Source organism: Crocodylus siamensis, chromosome 5 (genome assembly GCF_052110815.1).
Source record: "Crocodylus siamensis isolate JL-2025a chromosome 5, ASM5211081v1, whole genome shotgun sequence".
Lineage (NCBI taxonomy): Eukaryota > Metazoa > Chordata > Crocodylia > Crocodylidae > Crocodylus > Crocodylus siamensis.
In genome coordinates, this window is record NC_143399.1 from 134,085,900 (window position 1) to 134,103,987 (window position 18,088).

Sequence of the window (18,088 nt, forward strand, 5' to 3'; positions counted from 1 at the left end):
GACTATTCAGCCTGGAGAAGAGAAGTCTCAGAGGGGAGTTGGTGGCAGCCTATAAGTATACTGGGGCATACATCAGGGCCTGGGGGAGCATCTGTTCACCAAAGCCCACCAGGGGAGGATAGAAATAATGGGCACAAGCTGATTGAGAATTGCTTCAGGCTAGACATAAGGAAAAACCTCTTTACAAGTTGAGTGCCAAGGGTTTGGAACAGGCTCCCCCAGAGGTGGTACAGTCATCCACCCTGGTGATCTTCAAAAAGCATGTTGCCCATCTTGCTGGGGTCATTTGATCCCAGCAGTCTTTCTTCCCCAAATGCAGGGGCCTGGATCTGTAAGGTCCCTTCCAGCCCCTCCCTCACCAGGGCTTATCCCTCAGCCCTCCACAACCCTTCTTACCTGAGACAGGACTGCAGGGGGCTTGAGGGAAAGCAGCCCTTCCACCCAATGCTTCTGGCCAAGGGAGAAAAAGGGAAAAGGACTGGCTGGACATGGGAAAATTTCAATTAACCTCACGTAAACAGAGCCTAACTGAAGTTTTCTTACACCTTGCACCCTGCTTAAAGGTGCAGGCAGCCCTGAGCAGGGCTAAGATAGGGTGGGGGGCCTGAGGTCCAATTCAGGAGGGTTCCTTCAGGTGGCTAGCATGAAGCCAGCTGTCTGAGATCATTAGCTTGGCACTTACTAGGCCACTCCTCCCTAGGGACCATCTGAGACTCAGGTGGGAAAGTTGGGGACCCCTAAATGTCCCCCACCTAGGATGGGACTGCAGGGGTTGTTGCAGGCAGCTGGCACTTGCCATTCCCCTCCAACCCTCTCACTCCTAGCCAGGATGGGTACACATCACAGTCCCCTTCCCAGCACGCACAACTCTCCGCCTACCTGTAACTTAATCTTGTCCCCCTCAGCCTTCCCCAGAGAGGGCAGTACTGCAGGCCTTGTTGGAGCAAGCTGATGTGGGGCCAGCCAGCTAGGCTTGGCTAGGGATGCCCCAGAGCCCAGCCCTATACCACAACCCATAACTCATTAACATGTCTTTATTTCTTTCATTTCTTTATTATGCTTTAAATAACCTTACATAAAAATGCTTTACACAACCTGAAAGGATTTGAGGAGACCAAGGAGGCCTGAAGAAAGAAGCCACAAGCCACATGCTACTTTGCCTACCAGCTTCATGCCACTCCATGCTACAATGCCCCTTCCTCCCCTCCCCAGCCACCATCCGGGCCACCCAGAGGAGTAAAGCCCAGGTTTCTTGGCTCATAGGCACACCCCTGCTTGCCAGTCCTATTGGCTAGGGACAGACATTACAGATAAACCAGTTTAAGTGATTAGAAACTGGTTTAACCCTGTAACAGAGCAGATGCTCAGTGCACACAAACCAGTCTGAAAATAGCTGGAACTGGTGTGAGATAAACATGGTTGAATATAGTATCAGACTTAACTGGTTTGGGTCAAACTGCTTTATGCAATGTCTGTCCCAGACCCCTTCTTGGTTTAAGTGAAACCAGAGTCCCCCAGCATCCCAGATGATTTGCAGCCCTGGGCTGTGCTGTCTACTCCAGGGCAGGGCTGGTCCCACTTCTCTGCCTAGCTTCCCCCTGCCCCACCCTCCCACACCCTCACTACTCCCTGCTCCCCTTTCCCAGAGCACAGACTGTAGCCAGCAGGTGGTATGCTAGTTAATGCTGATAGGTGTCTGTGTAAGGCAGACAGGACAGTGTCCATTTAGGGCTTTTTGGAGGTAATCAACAGGTCAACTGGTAATGTCCCTCCATTCCTTCCTTGGAAAAAGCTGTTTAAGAAGAGCTTGAACTAATGAGGGAGGCTTTTGTTTTTTTGATGGAGTGCTAAATGCTGTGTTATCAATTCTCTGCTGGCTCCTTCACTGGTCAGGAGCAGTGAGGGGGGGAACCCCTCCCTAATCAGAGTATCCTGCTGGGGCCTGACCATGCCCCCCCTCAGCTCAGCACTGTAGAAGGGAGGGGAGAGCTGCTCTAGCAGCCCCTGGCTTCTAGCCTGAGCCACTGCAGGCATATGCCTGCATTTTCTCAGTCCAGAGGGACTGTCTGTACAGCTGCAAACCAGTTCAGCTTAGCCAGGTTAGAGTAACCTACAAAAATTGAATAAAATCAGGCTCAAGCTTTTTGAATGTCTGTCCCCCCTAGTGGCAAGTTAGAGTTGTATAGCTCAGAGAGAGCCTAATACCATAACCTATAACTGCTCTGCAACTGCTCTAACTTTAAAAGAACATTCCACAGATATAGACTGGCTTAAAGGTGACCCTAAAAGCCACATCATACACTGCACACTTGGGACATATTAACTGCATTTAAAATGTGAGCAGCCACACATTCAAGCATAAAACATGTGTTAAATGTGATTGTATCATAGCCAAGTTACAACTTTTTGCAGGAAAAAGGATCTCCAGATTGTATTAAGTGTTCATCAGTTGTTGGACAGCTCCTTGGGGATAACATGAGAAATTTTTGGTCCCCCATGGTTCATTCAAGTTGTAAGTGACAACAGCAAGCAACAGTGAAGGCGAGCACAGCAAAGAACCCATCACTGCCGTGGTCCCCCTGCTTTCCCTGTGGCAGGTTAGGTTGCTATGGCTTAGGTTTTGTGTCAGGCAGGGAGACTAGATGACATTTTGAGGTCTCTTCCAGCTCTACTTCACTATGATTCTATGATAAGCAGTAGTGGCGGGCAAAGCGGGCCCTATTCAATTAGGATTCAGCCTGAATCAGGGACAGTGATTCAATTAATTGATTCGGATCACTTTCCCTGATTCAATTTGGTCAAATCTAAATCTGAAGATTCGATGCTGATTCAGAGAATCAGTGATTCAGACATAGATACAGCTTTAAATGTTTTTATATACCTTCTGGTAGCAAGTGCAGCTCATGATTGCTGTGATGCTGGGGCGCATGGAGCATCCTACAGGAGTGTGGGGGGGCCCTCCATGTGCTTGGCAGTGACCCCAGAAGTGGACCAGAAGTACATCCATTCCACTTCCGGACCTGCTGGGGAGCATGCTGCCCCCCCCCACCCCGTGCTTCCCTCTTGGTTGAGCAGATAAATCCAGGAGAGCCTGTAGGGGAAAAAAAGAGGCCTACAGGCTGTGGAAGCAGCTTGGCTCGAGCTTGCAGGGACACAGTGAGGAAAGCCAAAGTAGAAATGGAGCTCAGGCTGCTAGCAAAAGTTAAGGATAACAAAAAGTAATTCTCTGAGTACATAAGAAGGAAAAGAAAGTGCAGGATAACTTAAGGCCCCTTCAGGATGAACTAGGGCAGGTGGTAAAAGATAGGATGGCCGAAGTAGGACACAAATAGAAATATGCATCCCATTGGGACTTTAGGTAAGCCCGGGATAGATACCAACCCACCAACTCTTCGTGCTGACCTAATAAAGGTGCACCTGGAGGGGTTGAATGTATTTAAGTCAACAGGCCCTGATGATCTTCATCCTAGGGTACTTAGGAAATTAGCTGGAGTCATAGCAGAGCTGCTGGCACAAGTGTTTAAGCACTCGTGGCACTCAGGACAGGTCCCGGAGGATTGGAAAAGGGCCAATGTGGTCCCTATTTTCAAGAAGGGGAGAAAGGAGGAACCAGGTAACTATAGGCTTCTGGTCCACTTCCAGGTTTGCTGCCAAGCACATGGGGCCTACCCCGCACCCCCCGTTCCTGTGGGACACACCATCTGGCCCAGCATCACAATGTTCATGAGCTACCTGCTACCTTGAGGTATGTAGAAAAAACATTTAAAGCTGTGTCTATGTCCGAATCACTGATTCTTTGAATCAGCATCGAATTTTCAAATTCGGATTTGGCTGAATCAAATCAGGGACAGTGATCTTAATCAACTAATTGAATCACTGTCCCTGATTCGGGCCAAATCTGAACCCAACTCAAATAGGGCATGTTTCGCACACCCCCAGCAGGAACTATGCTGTGGGGAACTGAGGGCTTTGTGGAAGCCATCATGCTATACCCCCCCTTAAGCTTGCCAGGACATCTACTTGCTGGCCCTCTACTAGTGGTAGAGTGTGAGCTGTGCATGTTATGAGGTTGTAGCAAGCACTACCATGCAACTGCTCAGAACACATTCTTACTTGAATACCTCACAGATTTAAATATGCTAAGTGGCCTGTGTCACAAGGCTCTAAACACTCTGCTGCCATGATGTAGGAACGCCCAGAAGGACTACAGGTCTCATCCCAGGATGTTCCATCTTGTTACTAGTGATGCTAAAGCTGAGAGAGTGTCAGCCTCACTCTAGAACTTCAAGAGCAGCAATGGCATGCTGGCCACATTGTTTTCTACTGCCCAATTCTTTTTACTAAACTTGAATGAGTAAAGGTGGTCTGGTTGCTCATCTGTGACAATTCTTACTCTCCTCTATCCTGTGACCACATTTTCTTTTGCAGCTGAATTGTACAAGCAGCACCAATATGTTTTCACATCAATGAATGCCAGTGTCACCATATCAAACCTTGTCTGGAATCTGGGAATGCTGGAATCACTTCCCCCAAGTTTGAAGCACCAATAGGTATCTTTGTTCAGAAGGAGAATTATTCTTATTCTTGCCCCTATTCACTGAATACCCTTCTCTAAGTTAGCTGTCTTTATAAGATAACACAGTAGTTAACAAGATACAATGGGAGTGGAATGTAATGGTGACTTGTTGCAGAAAACTTCTTCACAAATCATGATTAACAGTTCCGAAGCAGTTTCAAGTAGCTTACAATCACCAGCCTCCATATATCATTTATGATTATCTGTCTTTGGTTAGTTTCTCAACAGCTGGCACTTTTCTTAGGTCAGTAAGGATTCCTTCCTTCCTTTCTCATGCATCAGTAGGCATGGAGGTGCTTGGCATTAGCTGCATTTGTGCTCTGTGTGTGCAAGGTTGACACCTACTGGAAAACCCTGTTCGGAGTTTTGAATGTATTGCTGTACTACACTATGAGTGATATAGTTACATCATTGATCAGTAGCCCTGAGCCAGAAAGATTAAAGTCTTACACCACAACCCAGGTGTTGAGCATACGCAAAGGTCCTTCTATATTTGTTGATTGTGGGCCAGATAGGCACCAAAGTTCTCCTGTTCAGTTAGCAGGAAAGGTGGCAACCATGTCCCCTAAAGTTGATGCATAAACCCTTTTCATTTATTCATGCTTCCAGGTTCCTATCAAAGGCAATTCTGCCAGCTTTATGCCATCACAATAGCACAAAGGGACCCTAAGACAGCTAAGGATTCTAGTCAGGATAATCATATGGAAGAACTGCCACGGCAATATGCCAGACTTTAAATGTTGCTAGGTTTTTGTCTGTAGCTGTGTTGGTCTAAGGACACAGGCAGGCAAGGTTCTTTGAGTACATGTGATATCTTTTATTAGACCAACTGAATAGTTGGAAAAAAGCTCTTTCTAAGAAAATAGAATATATCACATCTACACAAAGAACTGTGCCAGACTAAATGCGGGCAAAATGCAATCCTAGGTGTTTGGGCCACCCTCACTATGGGAACCCTCAAAGAACTAGCCAGGGTCATAAGGATTACTAGTAAATGTAGCTCTTTCTTCTTTCTTTCTTCATAATATTATTAATAATGCAGTATAATGCACATTTTAAATTGGAAAGTTATTTCAAAATGAAAATTCAAGACAATCTGTTCTAGTAAGGTAGGAAAGGAATGTTTAACACCATCAAGAAGCTTTGTTTCCATTTTAAACAAATCTTGCTGACATCAGTATGTTCCTGTGGAAAGTTTTGATTTTGACAAATGGCATTTTCCATGGAAAAATGTAATGCTGAAGGTAGAAAAGGTACTTGCATTTTTTTTTGGGAGGAAGACAAGTGAGTTCAACCTGTAGTTGACTTTGCCTAGCTTAACTCATGGCAAAACTACAGTGGTTTTTTTCACTAAGAGTTTACAGTTTGAGAATATGCATTTGTTACAGTAAAAATGCATCTTTTTGAGCAGTAAAGACCAAAGCGAAGTTATGTAGGGCTTTAACAACACAGGGACAAATTATAAGGAATGGGCATAAGTGCTTTCATCTTCCTGTGGGCAACTCCACTTTCAAAAGTTTGTGAAGCACTGGTGTAAAGACTAAATAATGAATGAGAGTTCCTTTCTAGAGCTATAACTCAGATGGATGAGGGGTTCAATTGCTGTTATAAACTGCAAGAGCAAAGCCTGAATGATTTGTAATCTATATAGTCCTGAGATGTAATCATAACTCCACAATTAAAAAATCTCACGTGTTTTTTATTTTTTATAATACAATGAGGAGAGACAGTTCTTGCAAGGACAATGATGTGCTGGCAACAGTTCTTGGGAACTGCTTGTTAAAATTCTATTGTTGAATTGAAGAAAGAGTTGGAATTCTTTCCTGCTTTGGATACAATTCAGTGCCTTTCACAATAGTATTAAGTCTACTTGTGCACATCTCTTGTGTCTATCCATGAAGCATACTGTATTATTATCCCAGTCCGAATTTTGAGTAGTGGTATTTCTTAATGAAAGACCCTAAGTCTCCATTTTTCTGCTAGGGATGTCTTATAGTTATGAGCTCCTATCAATACTACCGGACAGAAAATACTTTGCTTTTTTGGAATTATACAACATAAATTCCTAAACTCATTTTTTTTTTTTTTCAATTTGAAATGGGAAGTGGCCTGCTGCTTTGTCCCTAGATCAATGTAGATAGGGTTTTACCTCAGGGTGGCATATAGAAAAACTTATATTGGCACATTACCTTTGGAAATTGTAAATTTTGTGAATAAAAGTTGAGTCAAGGTTCTCCAGAATTACTAGTGATTTTTGGGTGCCTAAGTTGAGACATTTTTAAAGGGCCTGACTGTTTGTGGGCAGATTCTAACACTTTTGAAAATCACTCCCTTTTGAGTGATTCTAATTCTGATTATTTTGATTTATTCACTTAATGTAAATACTTGACTATATGAAATTATTAGCAAAATCTGGTTTTCACTATAACTAGCTGCTTCTAAATAAAACAAAACCTTGCTAATTTTTTTTAGAAGAGACCTTGGTATACTGAAGATATTTTGATGCCACCCACAGGAAGAAGCAGGTACTTTTGGTATCACTGTCTCTGCCCTGTTCAACAATTGACTGTCCCACTTCCAAGCTTCCAGCATGTTTGTGCCTGAAAGCTTGCAAAGAACAATTTTTCCAACTATTTAGTTAGTCTAATAAAAGACAATCACATTTACCCAAAGAACCTCATCTGCCTTTAGTAAATCCACATTTCTTCCCTTTTCATTCCCCTGTCTCTGATGAGACAGATTCAATCAGTACTGGTATAGGACAATCTGATGCTGCTGCCTTTTATGTTTTTAGCCTCAAAAACCATGTGATCAAAATGAAACCAAGGAGGAAAAGTCTTTGCTTTCTGGAGAGCTGTAGTAGTTTCCTGGCTATGCTGTTCTGCATTAGGTGATTTAAATTCATTCCCCTTAAGTCCATCATACAACAGTGTTTGAAAAACCGCAGATTATGAGGTAATCTGGCAGGACTCACTATTAGCATACCTCTCTTTAAGAGCTGCTGACAAAACCTGGGATTTCCAGACAGTGTTCCATCCATGTACTATTCAAATCTGGAATTACATGGCTTCCAGGATCAGACAAGAGTGGATACATTCAGTGTGATGTGTTTGTGACCTAAGTGAAGAATGGGAAAGAAAAAAATCACAGCTTTCCACTGAAATAGTTACAGGGAAGAGGTGACTAGGGGAGACAAGGGAAATAATTGATTATGACAATAGGTTATAGCTAGATGAGTTTTATGTAAATCTCTGTGCTACAGAGGTAAATTATCAGTAATTTTATTTGTGTAAGTGCGTAAAAATGATGATTGATCTTTGATTTTAATACTGGGAATGAATTACATATCAGTGAATTTTGCATAATGTGCTCAGTAGAATGCTGCTTTTAATTTGCACTTTATCTGCACTGAGAAACCCCAGGTTTACAGCGTACATTTTTAAAGTGTGTCTCCAACAAACACTGGCAGTATTACTTTAGATCCTTTAATTAGGGAGCTGAGGCTTTCTGGCAGAGGAATTTAGCTCCATTACAAGTTGCTGTTTTTTTGTTGTTGTTTTAAATTGAAAGCCTGATGAGTGTTCTGGGGTTTGGCTACAGAATATTATTTCCCTTCTTGCTTTCTCTGCTTCCCACCCCATCATGCTCAGTAGCAGCATTACAGGATCTGCCAGCTCAGCAAACACCTGGCGTAGCTAGGTTCAGGGCAAAGGAATGATTTGTCTTTTAGTGTCCCCTTTCCCTGCATCACTGGAGATTTTTTGTTCTGTTTTTTATTTCTTTCTTGTGTACATCATGCTACCTACTCTTTGGGGAAGGAAACAATGGCACTGTCTCTCTATGCATTCACGTGACATCCCTGAACACCTCACCAGAGGCTTATGAATTTATCTTCATTGTACTCCTGTCAAGCCGAGAGTAAAGCCTAGGCTAGGTGGGGAGATAAGACATGGGAGAAATTAAGACCCCCACAAACACTTAAACATGCATACATCCAGTTACATAGATGCTTCAATATTGGCATGATCGCAGTTTTAACCCTACTGCGTTTCAGGAGAGCTACTCACATGAATAAAGTTATGCACGTGCTTAGGTTATTGTAGGTTCAGGATCTAGCTACCCGTCACAAGCACAACATGTGGCAGAGTCAATCATTCACCCCAAATAACCTTAATCTAGTACCTTTGCTACAAGATCTTTCTCTCAGCAGAGGCCTCCCTCATCCTGAGACTAGCATAATTTAGGACTCTTGTCTAAGACATGATTAGCTGATGAGTGCAGCAAAGAATTCAATTGTATGCCTTTGAGCTAGTAGGAAATCTCCTGTGCTCAGTTTCCTTGCTGAATCAGGGTCCTTGTCAGCCTTGGCCTTCCTTAACTTTTTAGAGGCAGATCACTTATGTCAGAAATGGGCCCAACCCAAGACTCCAAGCCTGAACACCCTGCGCTGGAGGCGATACTGATGTGTGTGATGGAAGCCATTGGTATCAGTTACTTGGCCTGCATCATTTCCCCCCAGACTGGTGGTTGTAAGGCCCAATCTCACCCAGGGCAGCACCCTAAGCGGTGAGTACTGGAGTCCTTCTTTTGCCTCGCTTTCCCTGTAGCATGGAGACAATCTCATCTAGCGTCAAGTTTCCAAGGTGGGAAATGTTGGCACTGCTGAACTCTGCCTTTAACCCATCTGGTTTTGCCCGGAGCGTGGGAGACTGCGGCCACTGCCTTTTGCGCGAGGGCCATTCCCGCAGCGCGGTCCAGAGCAGGGCCTCGGGCAGGTGTGCGAGCAGTGGTGGGGCTCACCTCCTCCCGGCCTCCGCCTCAGGGAGAAGCTGCTGACATCCCTGTCAAAATAAAGGGTTAGAAAGTGTCGGGGGACGACCCCCGAACTAGTGCTTCTCTCTGCTGAGGAAGAAGGGGAGAGGAGGTGCCTGCACCTGAACTTGGTTAGCATCAGCCTTGCCCTGAGTGGGACCAGGAGCCTGCGCATTGCTGAGGGAGGCCGGATGTGACTGAAGCTGTCGGGGCTGGAGCTTGGTTACGAACGGGGGATCCTCTCCCCGCTTTTTTTTTTTTTTGCCCCTTCCCTCCTCGCACGCGGAGCGAGGCGCTGTGCGCGGCTGGGCGGGGCGCTGCTGTGCGGGCCGCAGCCCGCAGGGGGCGCTGGCGCGGGCTCCCCGCCCCGCCGCCGCCTCCCGCGCGAGCCGGGCTGCGGGCGCGCCGGGAGGACGGCTCCCCTCGTGGGCAGCTGCCAGTCCCCGAGCGCCGAGCTCCCCCTCCCCTCTCTCCTCCCCGCCGGCTGCCAGCCCAGCTCTGCCCTGCCCTCCAGCCTCTTCAGAGGCGGCGAGGATGGAGCCGGCTTCCCTGGAGGGCTCCCGCGCCTGCCCCGCCAGCCTCTTCTAGAGGACCCCAGCCTGGAAGAAGGGATTTAAAGAGCCCCGCCGGGGCAGCGACAGCGACAGCGACAGCGACAGCGACAGCTAGCCCGAGCCTGGCTCAGCGCTGCCTCCGAGTCCCCGGCACCAGGTAGGGAGGATCCCGGCCGCTGCTGCGGGACCAAGAACTTTCCCCAGATGTTTCGTTGGGGGAGGATCACCCGCTGGAGTTGGCTGCAGGGAGACTTCTCCCGGGCTCAGCAGCTGGCAGCGAGCCGGCGCCTTGTCCCTCTGCCCGGTCCCGCTCTGGAGTTTGGGAGCGGAGTGGGGAACGGGCTTCTCGGGGCCGGGTTCCTGCTCCTGGCACCCCTGGGTGGGCGCCGGAGCCGCAGCCTCTTCGGAAGAGCCTGGCTGGGGTGCTAGGGAGAGGAGCAAGAGGGGTCCGCTTCGTCCCTTTCGCTCCCTGCTCTTTTGATAGTTGAGAGCAGATTCCTATTTCAGCCCATGCGCTGGTTTTATCCTTTGCTGGATCAATAAGTTTTGGGGGGGGGGGTGCGCATGGGAGTGATCAATAAGTGTGTGCACGTGAGTGATAAGTGTGTGCATGGGAGTGATCAGTAAGTGTGCGCACGTGGGTGCACGTGAGTGATAAGTGTGTGCGGTGGTCAGCAAGTATGTGTGTGAGTGATCAATATGTGTGCGCGCGATCAATCAGTGTGTGTGTGCATGCATGAGTGATAAGTGTGTGTGTGTGCGTGCAAGGGATTAGTAAGTGTGTGAGTGCACACATGTGATTAAGTGTGTGTGTGTGCGTGTGTGCGCGCGCACACGTCTGTGTGTGAGTGATCAATAAGTGTGTGTGTGTATGTGTACCAGCCCTTCCCATGTCTCCATCTGGATGGCCAGTCTTTAAATGAAGTGGAGGGGTGCTACACAGGCTCCGGCCCCACAGCAGCTTGTTCAGTTCTAGTCAAGGTTGACCCCAGAAATGCTGGAAGTACTTGGAGTGCAATAAGAGCATCTCTCAGGTTGCAAAAAGAAAACCCAACTCAGCCAGATTGTATTACAGGCTGTCCAGTGGGGCAGGAAGCATAATCCAGATGAAAGCATTTTTGCAGCCCAAAGGCAAAAGTCCTTCCTGAAGACTGGCAAAATTTAGTTGATGAGCCTCTCCTTTTCCTTATTTGAGGTAGGTTGTAGAGGAGGTGCATACTCCTATTTGCAGGTCTTTGCTTTGCTTTGCTTACCTGCTCAAACCATCCCCACACTTCTCAGTGAGTGCAGATAAAGTGTGTCAATGTGCAGAATAGTGGCTCATATTAAAATAAAATATTATGGTGCTATCGAGGCTCATACATAAATAATGTGTTGCATTTAGTACATGCTGCATATGCGTAATAGCAGCAGCACTCAGGACCATCCCTAGTACAATAAAACAGTAAGTCAACCAACATATCACTCCCCCCATCTTTGAGGTTAGAAATAAGAATTGCATTAGGAACCATGAGAACTGTCAGCTGGGTTTTTCTTGTGCTGTTAGTACAAACTAGAAGGAGGCATTAGGGCTGCCAGCTTTAAATAATTTTGTGAAATTTTAGTTTGAATGACTAAATAGTTGGCTTGGCATCAGCTAACAGGAACACTTTGTCTCCTTGGTCCAAAATTTCTTTCCCCTTCAAACAGGGCAATCTAGTTTAAAGCCATCCCTCTGACCGAAGGGGAGAATCCAGTCCTTTAACTCTTTTGGTTAGTTCAGAGCGCTGTAGTTTTAGCTCAGATAACTTCCTTTCTGATTAGCTTCTGTAATTGGAGGCTACTCCCTACAGTGGTGTAAGCAATATTTTCAAAGTCAAGTTCAAGAAGGAAAAAGAGTTTGAAATTGTCTAAAAATATCTATTAGCTAGCATGAGATCAATTCAGTTCATCTGAAGAGCTATGCATCTTCCACTGTCATGTCCACATTTTTCTTTTAGATCTTTTATAAAACTTACACCAAGCAAACACGCCAGTTATTTTTTAAATTGTTCTGTGCACACTATTCCTTTTTTATAGTTTAAAAAATCTAATTTTTGTTTGTGGTAGATTCGAACATATGATAAGCTCCAAATCTTAATAAAGCTTGTTATGATTTTGCATGCTTTGTATAATCTGCTGCTCTTCTAGCTCAAATATAAACCTTTTCAGTAAAAGGGAAAGAAATAGCAGTAGTTTCTGCTGCCCTTAATCAATCTGAAGTACCTACCGGGGTCAACAGGGAATTTTGCTTCATTAAGCAATGCAGGACAGTGTCCAGTTAGTTGTAGAAATGGCTTTGAGTATGCAATAGGGGTTCATCTAGATAAATTACCTTCTGATCCACTTCTCATATACCCAGCTGAGTTTCTGCATTGAAGTAGAAATACCGGTACGTTTAAGATCTCAATTTTAAACAATTAGACCTATACACTGGAGAAAAGAGTCTCACGCTACCTAAAGAAATTAGGAAGTTTATTATTTATCAGAAAGAGGAAGAAGTGGGGCTGTATTGACTGAGAGAGAACTTATTTGGTGCTATAGTGGGGACAGCAGCATAACATCCTAGAAAGAGAGACAGAGTGTGTGTGTGTGCGCGTGTGTGTGTATTTGTAATCTGCATATATCTGTTATTGTTAAATGCATATGTGTGTGTATTTGTAATTTGTATGGCAGTTGTGTTTAGGAGACCTAACTGAGACTGGAACCGCTAGTACTAGGTAGTGTACAAAAACAAAGATGCTTCCTGCCTCGGAGAACTTTGTGATTGTGAGATTTCTGTATAAACAAATACACAAAGAAGAGATGTTACTTTCCTAGTTGTACTGTCAACAAATATTAGAGTTCCAGTGCAGAAAAACCTTCCAACCACCAAATTTGTGTGCGTGTTCTGGAAAGGATTAGTCAGTTTACTATTTCAACTTTTCTGGTGGCATTACTCAAATACCTGATAGTAAACGCATAGGAATGGAGTCCAGTAAGTTTCACAGCACATCATGGTCATTGCTGGTGCTTCAGAACTCTGTTGCTGTAAAAATAATATTTTAAAATTGAGAATAAATGTAAGATAAAAAATATTGCCTGTAAATCTTGCCTTTGTTTGAAGAGGTGTTTTCATTACAAGACCCCTTATTATGGTGCTGCCAACTTTTGAGGATAAAACCCTTCATTCCTGCCTCTTGGAATTTTTGGGTGAGAATGTCTGGTCCATTTAACATTCTTCAAATATGAAGAAGGCATTGTATCCCACTCCATGAATCTCAAACCAACTTTACTATAATACTTCAAGCTTACAGCGGACTCGAAATACTTTCTTGATAAAGCAGCTGCCTATTATATTGGAAAGAATTTGACTTAAAACTAATGGAGCTGATAGTAAATTTGAACTAGTTTACATTCATGTACTATTGATTGCAGCGGTGCAGTACCAATTTAGCATAGTTGAGCATGTTGTCCAGTAAAGACACTTGGATCTCATCATGTACGTATGCTTTGCGGCTAAGTTCTTCAAAGCCATCCTTGGGACTTGAATATCTGATTCTCTTTATTCCGATTCTGAATAAGAATTCCCTTAAGCACACGTTTAAAAGCTTTCCTGAAATGGGACCATAAGAGAACAATGGATGTTACTTTCAAACTTATACATCAAGTTATTCAGGAGAAGAGCTTAGTAAAATTAAGAACAGATCTTTTAATATGAACATGAAGAATATTTGCAATTCAGTTAACTAGCAGAAAATTACAAAGGTTATTGGTCTGCACCTTTAGGCAGAAATTGTTCTGGGGTAGAGGTCAAATGTTTCCCATTGTACCATACTGTGGTTAGTTTATTATGGAGGATTAATGATATTAATGAAAATCAAGCATCCAGATGCCCTAGGCAGAAAATCAGTGCAGCTGAGGTCAGATAACTTTTTTACAATATTCGAAGATGCAGAGCTCAAGATATATACAGGCAAAAGTAATCCATTTTGAAATTGCCAGTTGTATTAAACATCTGTATTAATTGAAGGGGTTTATCAGGCTCTCATCACTATAACATACAAGTGCCTAACAATTTTTAATGTTGTTTTGGCCTTATGAAATCCCATGTGAGATAGGGAAGTGCTAGCATTTTACAGAAGGGGCATAGAAAGTCTGTTTGATTTACCCAAGATTACTCAGGACTCTGTCCTATCTGGGACAGAGTAGGAAACTGAATTTTGGTCTCTCAAATCCTAAATTAATTTTCTTGCCACTAGGCTGTCCAGTCTGGAATAGACTGCTTGGGGCACCCTGTGATATATGAACCAAACCCAGATACATTTCCAGTATGATACATAATATATGAGCCACAAAGGCTGCAATTAAAATTTCCTAGATGCTTCTATTCTATAAATTATATCCGGTATATGCATTTTGGAGAGCAAGCAAACATGCTTTAGTCTATATATCCAAATGCAAATTAGTGAAATTATTGCCCTTTACTAGTTCCTTTACACCTATGTTGAATAATTTCATAGATTTCATAGATTTCATAGACATTAGGGCTGGAAGGGACCTCGGGAGATCATTGAGTCCAGCCCCCTGCCCAAAGGGCAGGAAGTCGGCTGGGGTCATAGGATCCCAGCAAGATAAGCATCCAGTTTACTCTTGAAGGTGTTCAATGTAAGTACTTGAACCACCTCCGCTGGCAGACTGTTCCAGACCTTGGGGGCTCGGACAGTAAAGAAATTCTTCCTTATGTCCAGCCTGAAACAGTCTTGCAGGAGTTTGTGACCGTTCGACCTCGTCATCCCTTGGGGCGCTCTGATGAAAATTTAAAGACAAATGATTTGATTTCATCATTAGTTGGAGTCAATAGTTTTGTATTAATGATTTTTTTTAGAGCTGAGAACTAGAATGCATAAATCAGCATTCAGAGTTGTGATTCCCAAGACAACCATTGCTTCGGAATAAATATCCCAGTTTAGAATGCAGCAGCATATACTGTAGTACACACACTGATTTTGGACTCGAGAAACTTAGGTTTGGTTTCCAGCCCTCTCTCAGACTGCCTGGCTGTTTAGCGGCGACTCTCCATGCAAATACAAAATTCAATAATGGCGAATCGGTGCAGAGATGCAAAAGGTTAAGTTCTGGTTGCTGTTGGAACTTTCCTTAACTTCTGCCTAAAATTCTCAATCCAAGCATTGCACTTTTGCATTAGAAAAATGTAAGTACCAACTTTCAAGTTGGATCAAGTTACTGTTGTTCTTTTACAGGCTTTGTTCATTGCAAAACCCGCTGTTAATAAGGAAGGGAGCTCATGCTGAACTAGTGAAAAAAACACTGCATCTTTGTCAATATTTGTAGATAAAATGTTCAGCACCAGTTCAGGTGTGCTGTTTGCTGACATCATTTGTTGTTAATGGGTTATTTTTGCAAAGTAGAATAGATTTAAGTGGACTTCTAGTCAGTTATTGGTAGATTATATGCTTATCCCAAACTGCTGAAAATAAATAATGTTTTGTTCTTTGCTATATTTTAGGGGCTAATCCTACAAGCAGTAGGATTTCTCTTTTAGCCCTCATTTATCAAGTTGTACCTATTTGAGACAGCATTTAGGTATGTGGTCAACTGGCCTTCTTAGTAGCATCTGTCTTAGAAAATAGTGCTAATTTTAACTACCTGCTTAACATGAGATGCATATTCCAGTGTTATCCTGAATAAGCATGAATGTAATTACATACCAAAGTGCTTTGCTGAACCAGAACCGTAAATCTCCTTAACCATAAACCATATTGCATCGTAGCCAACCATAAGGCTGTAAACACATTTGCCTTTGTGTCTGGTGACGATGTGAGCCACAGCAATGAAGCACAGATAGAAACACAGCTTTGTAGGTGAATTCAAACATTACAGTATAAAATCTAACTGCAGTTTTTGCAGTTTCTCAGTGTGACTGATATTGTGTAATCCTGACCCCCCCTGAAGTAAATGGTAAAACTTCTATCGATTTCAGTAGACAAAATAATTTTATGCATCATCTCTAAAATATCCCACACAAGTAGGTAAACCTGATTTAGTGGACTACAGGGAGCTATTGGTCACCTGAAGGAATTGTTTCAGTTTAGTCTTCATACTTTTTGTTATAAGGCATACATTGATTTGATACCTAGTGATAGTTGTAAAGCTAAATGTGAGGTTTCATGTAAAAAAAAAAAAGGGGGGGGCATGGAAGGTGGATATTGAATTATTGTGTGGCCTGTCATTCTGTTAATTTGATATACCATATTAAAATACTTGAGGGAAACAGGTTTTTCTGCATGCAATCAGTTGGTTTCAAACATTAGCCATATATACCCTGGAAAAGTTTGAATAGAGAAAACCCAACTGACCGAAGAAAGGTTATATAAGGGTTGCATATATATGTGTGTGTGAGAGACAGAAAGCAGGAGAGGGAAATGCCCCCCAAATAATAAACTCTTCTTTTTTACAGTTTCACAGCTTCAGGACTTGGAAGTAAATAGGTCAGGTTGAAACTTGTTCCATTAAGCTGCAGCTAACCCCTTTTCTATGTAACAAGTGGTTACGCTGTATATGCTGAATGCACATCAGCTGTGGAGGGAAGGTGGCAAAGCAGGGGCTTTCTTTTAAGAAGAGAAAGCCTGACAGATTAGGGAGTGAGAACTCAGGCAGGGGGCTTTAGTAAATGCTGATGGAGCAGCTGGCCGCTAGAGGGTGCTGGAATATCAGCCGAAGTAGTGCTGGTGGCCTGAGCATGCTGGAATGGGGAGTATAGGGATTCCCCCTGCTGCTGCTGTCCAGCCAGCCAGGTAGGTATGCTCCCTGCCAGGAGATGGGGAATCCCTTTGCCTGGCCCTAGGCTGTGCTTTCTTAGTACTGAGTGTGCACAGAGCTGAGCAGCCACATCACCCTGCAGCTTGTCTGGATTGGGCAGCACAGGCCCAACTTCTAGGGCAGGAGTCAGAGCCATTTCCTCTACAGAGAGATGTGGGAGAGTGAATCTAAATTCACTAAGGGCATGGGTGCCAGTGGGATCAGTTGCACTGCATGAAACCAATGGGGATATTAATTCTAGAGGGCAGGGTGGCACCTTGCAGACCAGCTGGTTCAGAGAGACACTAGCTTTCATAGGGAACAACAACCTCTTTCATCAGGTGCTAGGAATGGGAGTAGAGAAAGACAAGCCCAGTTAAGCAGTTCCTTTACATCAGAAGGGGAGAGACCGCCTGGGTTGGGTGCAGGGTAATGGGTCTGCCAGACAGATAACAGGTGAGCTTGCCAGGCTTTGTGTCACAGGCTTCATGCACACAGGGCTGTGCATGCTGGGTCCTGTCCTACCTGCTTTGTCTTCTGCATCTTGGATGGGGTGGTAGCCTCCTCAAGAAAGAAGCAAATGGGCACTTCAGACAAGCTAGTTGGCCTCTTCAGGACTGCATCTGCTACAAAGATAGCTGGCATGGTCACTTGAAGAGGAGGGCTAGGGACAGACATTACACATAAACTGGTTTAAGTATTCAGAAACTGCTTTAAACCTGTAACAGAACAGATGTTCAGTGCACATAAACCCATTTGAAAATGGCTGAAACCAGTTTGAGAGAAACCTGGTTGAATATAGTATCAGACTTAACTGATTTAGCTCAAACCAGTTTATGCAATGTCTGTCCCAGACCCCTTGCTGGTTTAAGTTAAATCAGACTCCCCCAGCATGCTCTCTGGGTTGGGCAGGGCTCTGTGCTTCACAGCAGGGCTGGAGCTCAGCACAGATTTGCATGTACATCAGGGTCTGTTGGCTTCCCCATGCCCCCTTCTTCCTCCTTCTCACCACTCGTTGCTTAAGCAGAGATCCTTTCCTCCTCTATGCCACAGCATGGACTGTAGCCAGCACATGGTCTGCTAGCTAATGCCAAGAGGAGTCTGTGTGTGCCTATCCCAGTGAAATTGGGGAGAGACAGAGAAAACAGTCACTACTTACAGCTTTTGGAGCTAATCAACAGGTCAGCCAGTAAGCTGTATAAGAAGTTTGAAGTAATGTGGAGAGAGGCTATTGTTTTGCTAGCTGGGTGATAAAAACTATTATCAGACCCCCTCCCCACCAGCTGGCTTACTCACCTGTCAGTTTGCTGCAGACAGTATGAGGAAG

At 44.3% G+C, this 18,088-nt stretch overlaps 1 protein-coding gene across 2 annotated transcripts in view; it reads left to right on the top strand.

Annotated features, from left to right (window-relative positions):
* The first annotated feature begins 9,748 nt into the window (after nucleotides 1-9,748).
* The window catches only part of CPNE4 (copine 4), a 366,833-nt gene continuing 358,493 nt past the window's right edge, over nucleotides 9,749-18,088 (top strand). Inside the window, exon 1 of one of the 2 annotated variants that reach the window (XM_090046382.1) lies at nucleotides 9,749-10,099. The gene's annotated coding sequence lies outside the window, so the exon portion shown is untranslated. The remainder of the gene's footprint in view (nucleotides 10,100-18,088) is intronic. The other variant, XM_090046384.1, reaches the window with a different exon arrangement.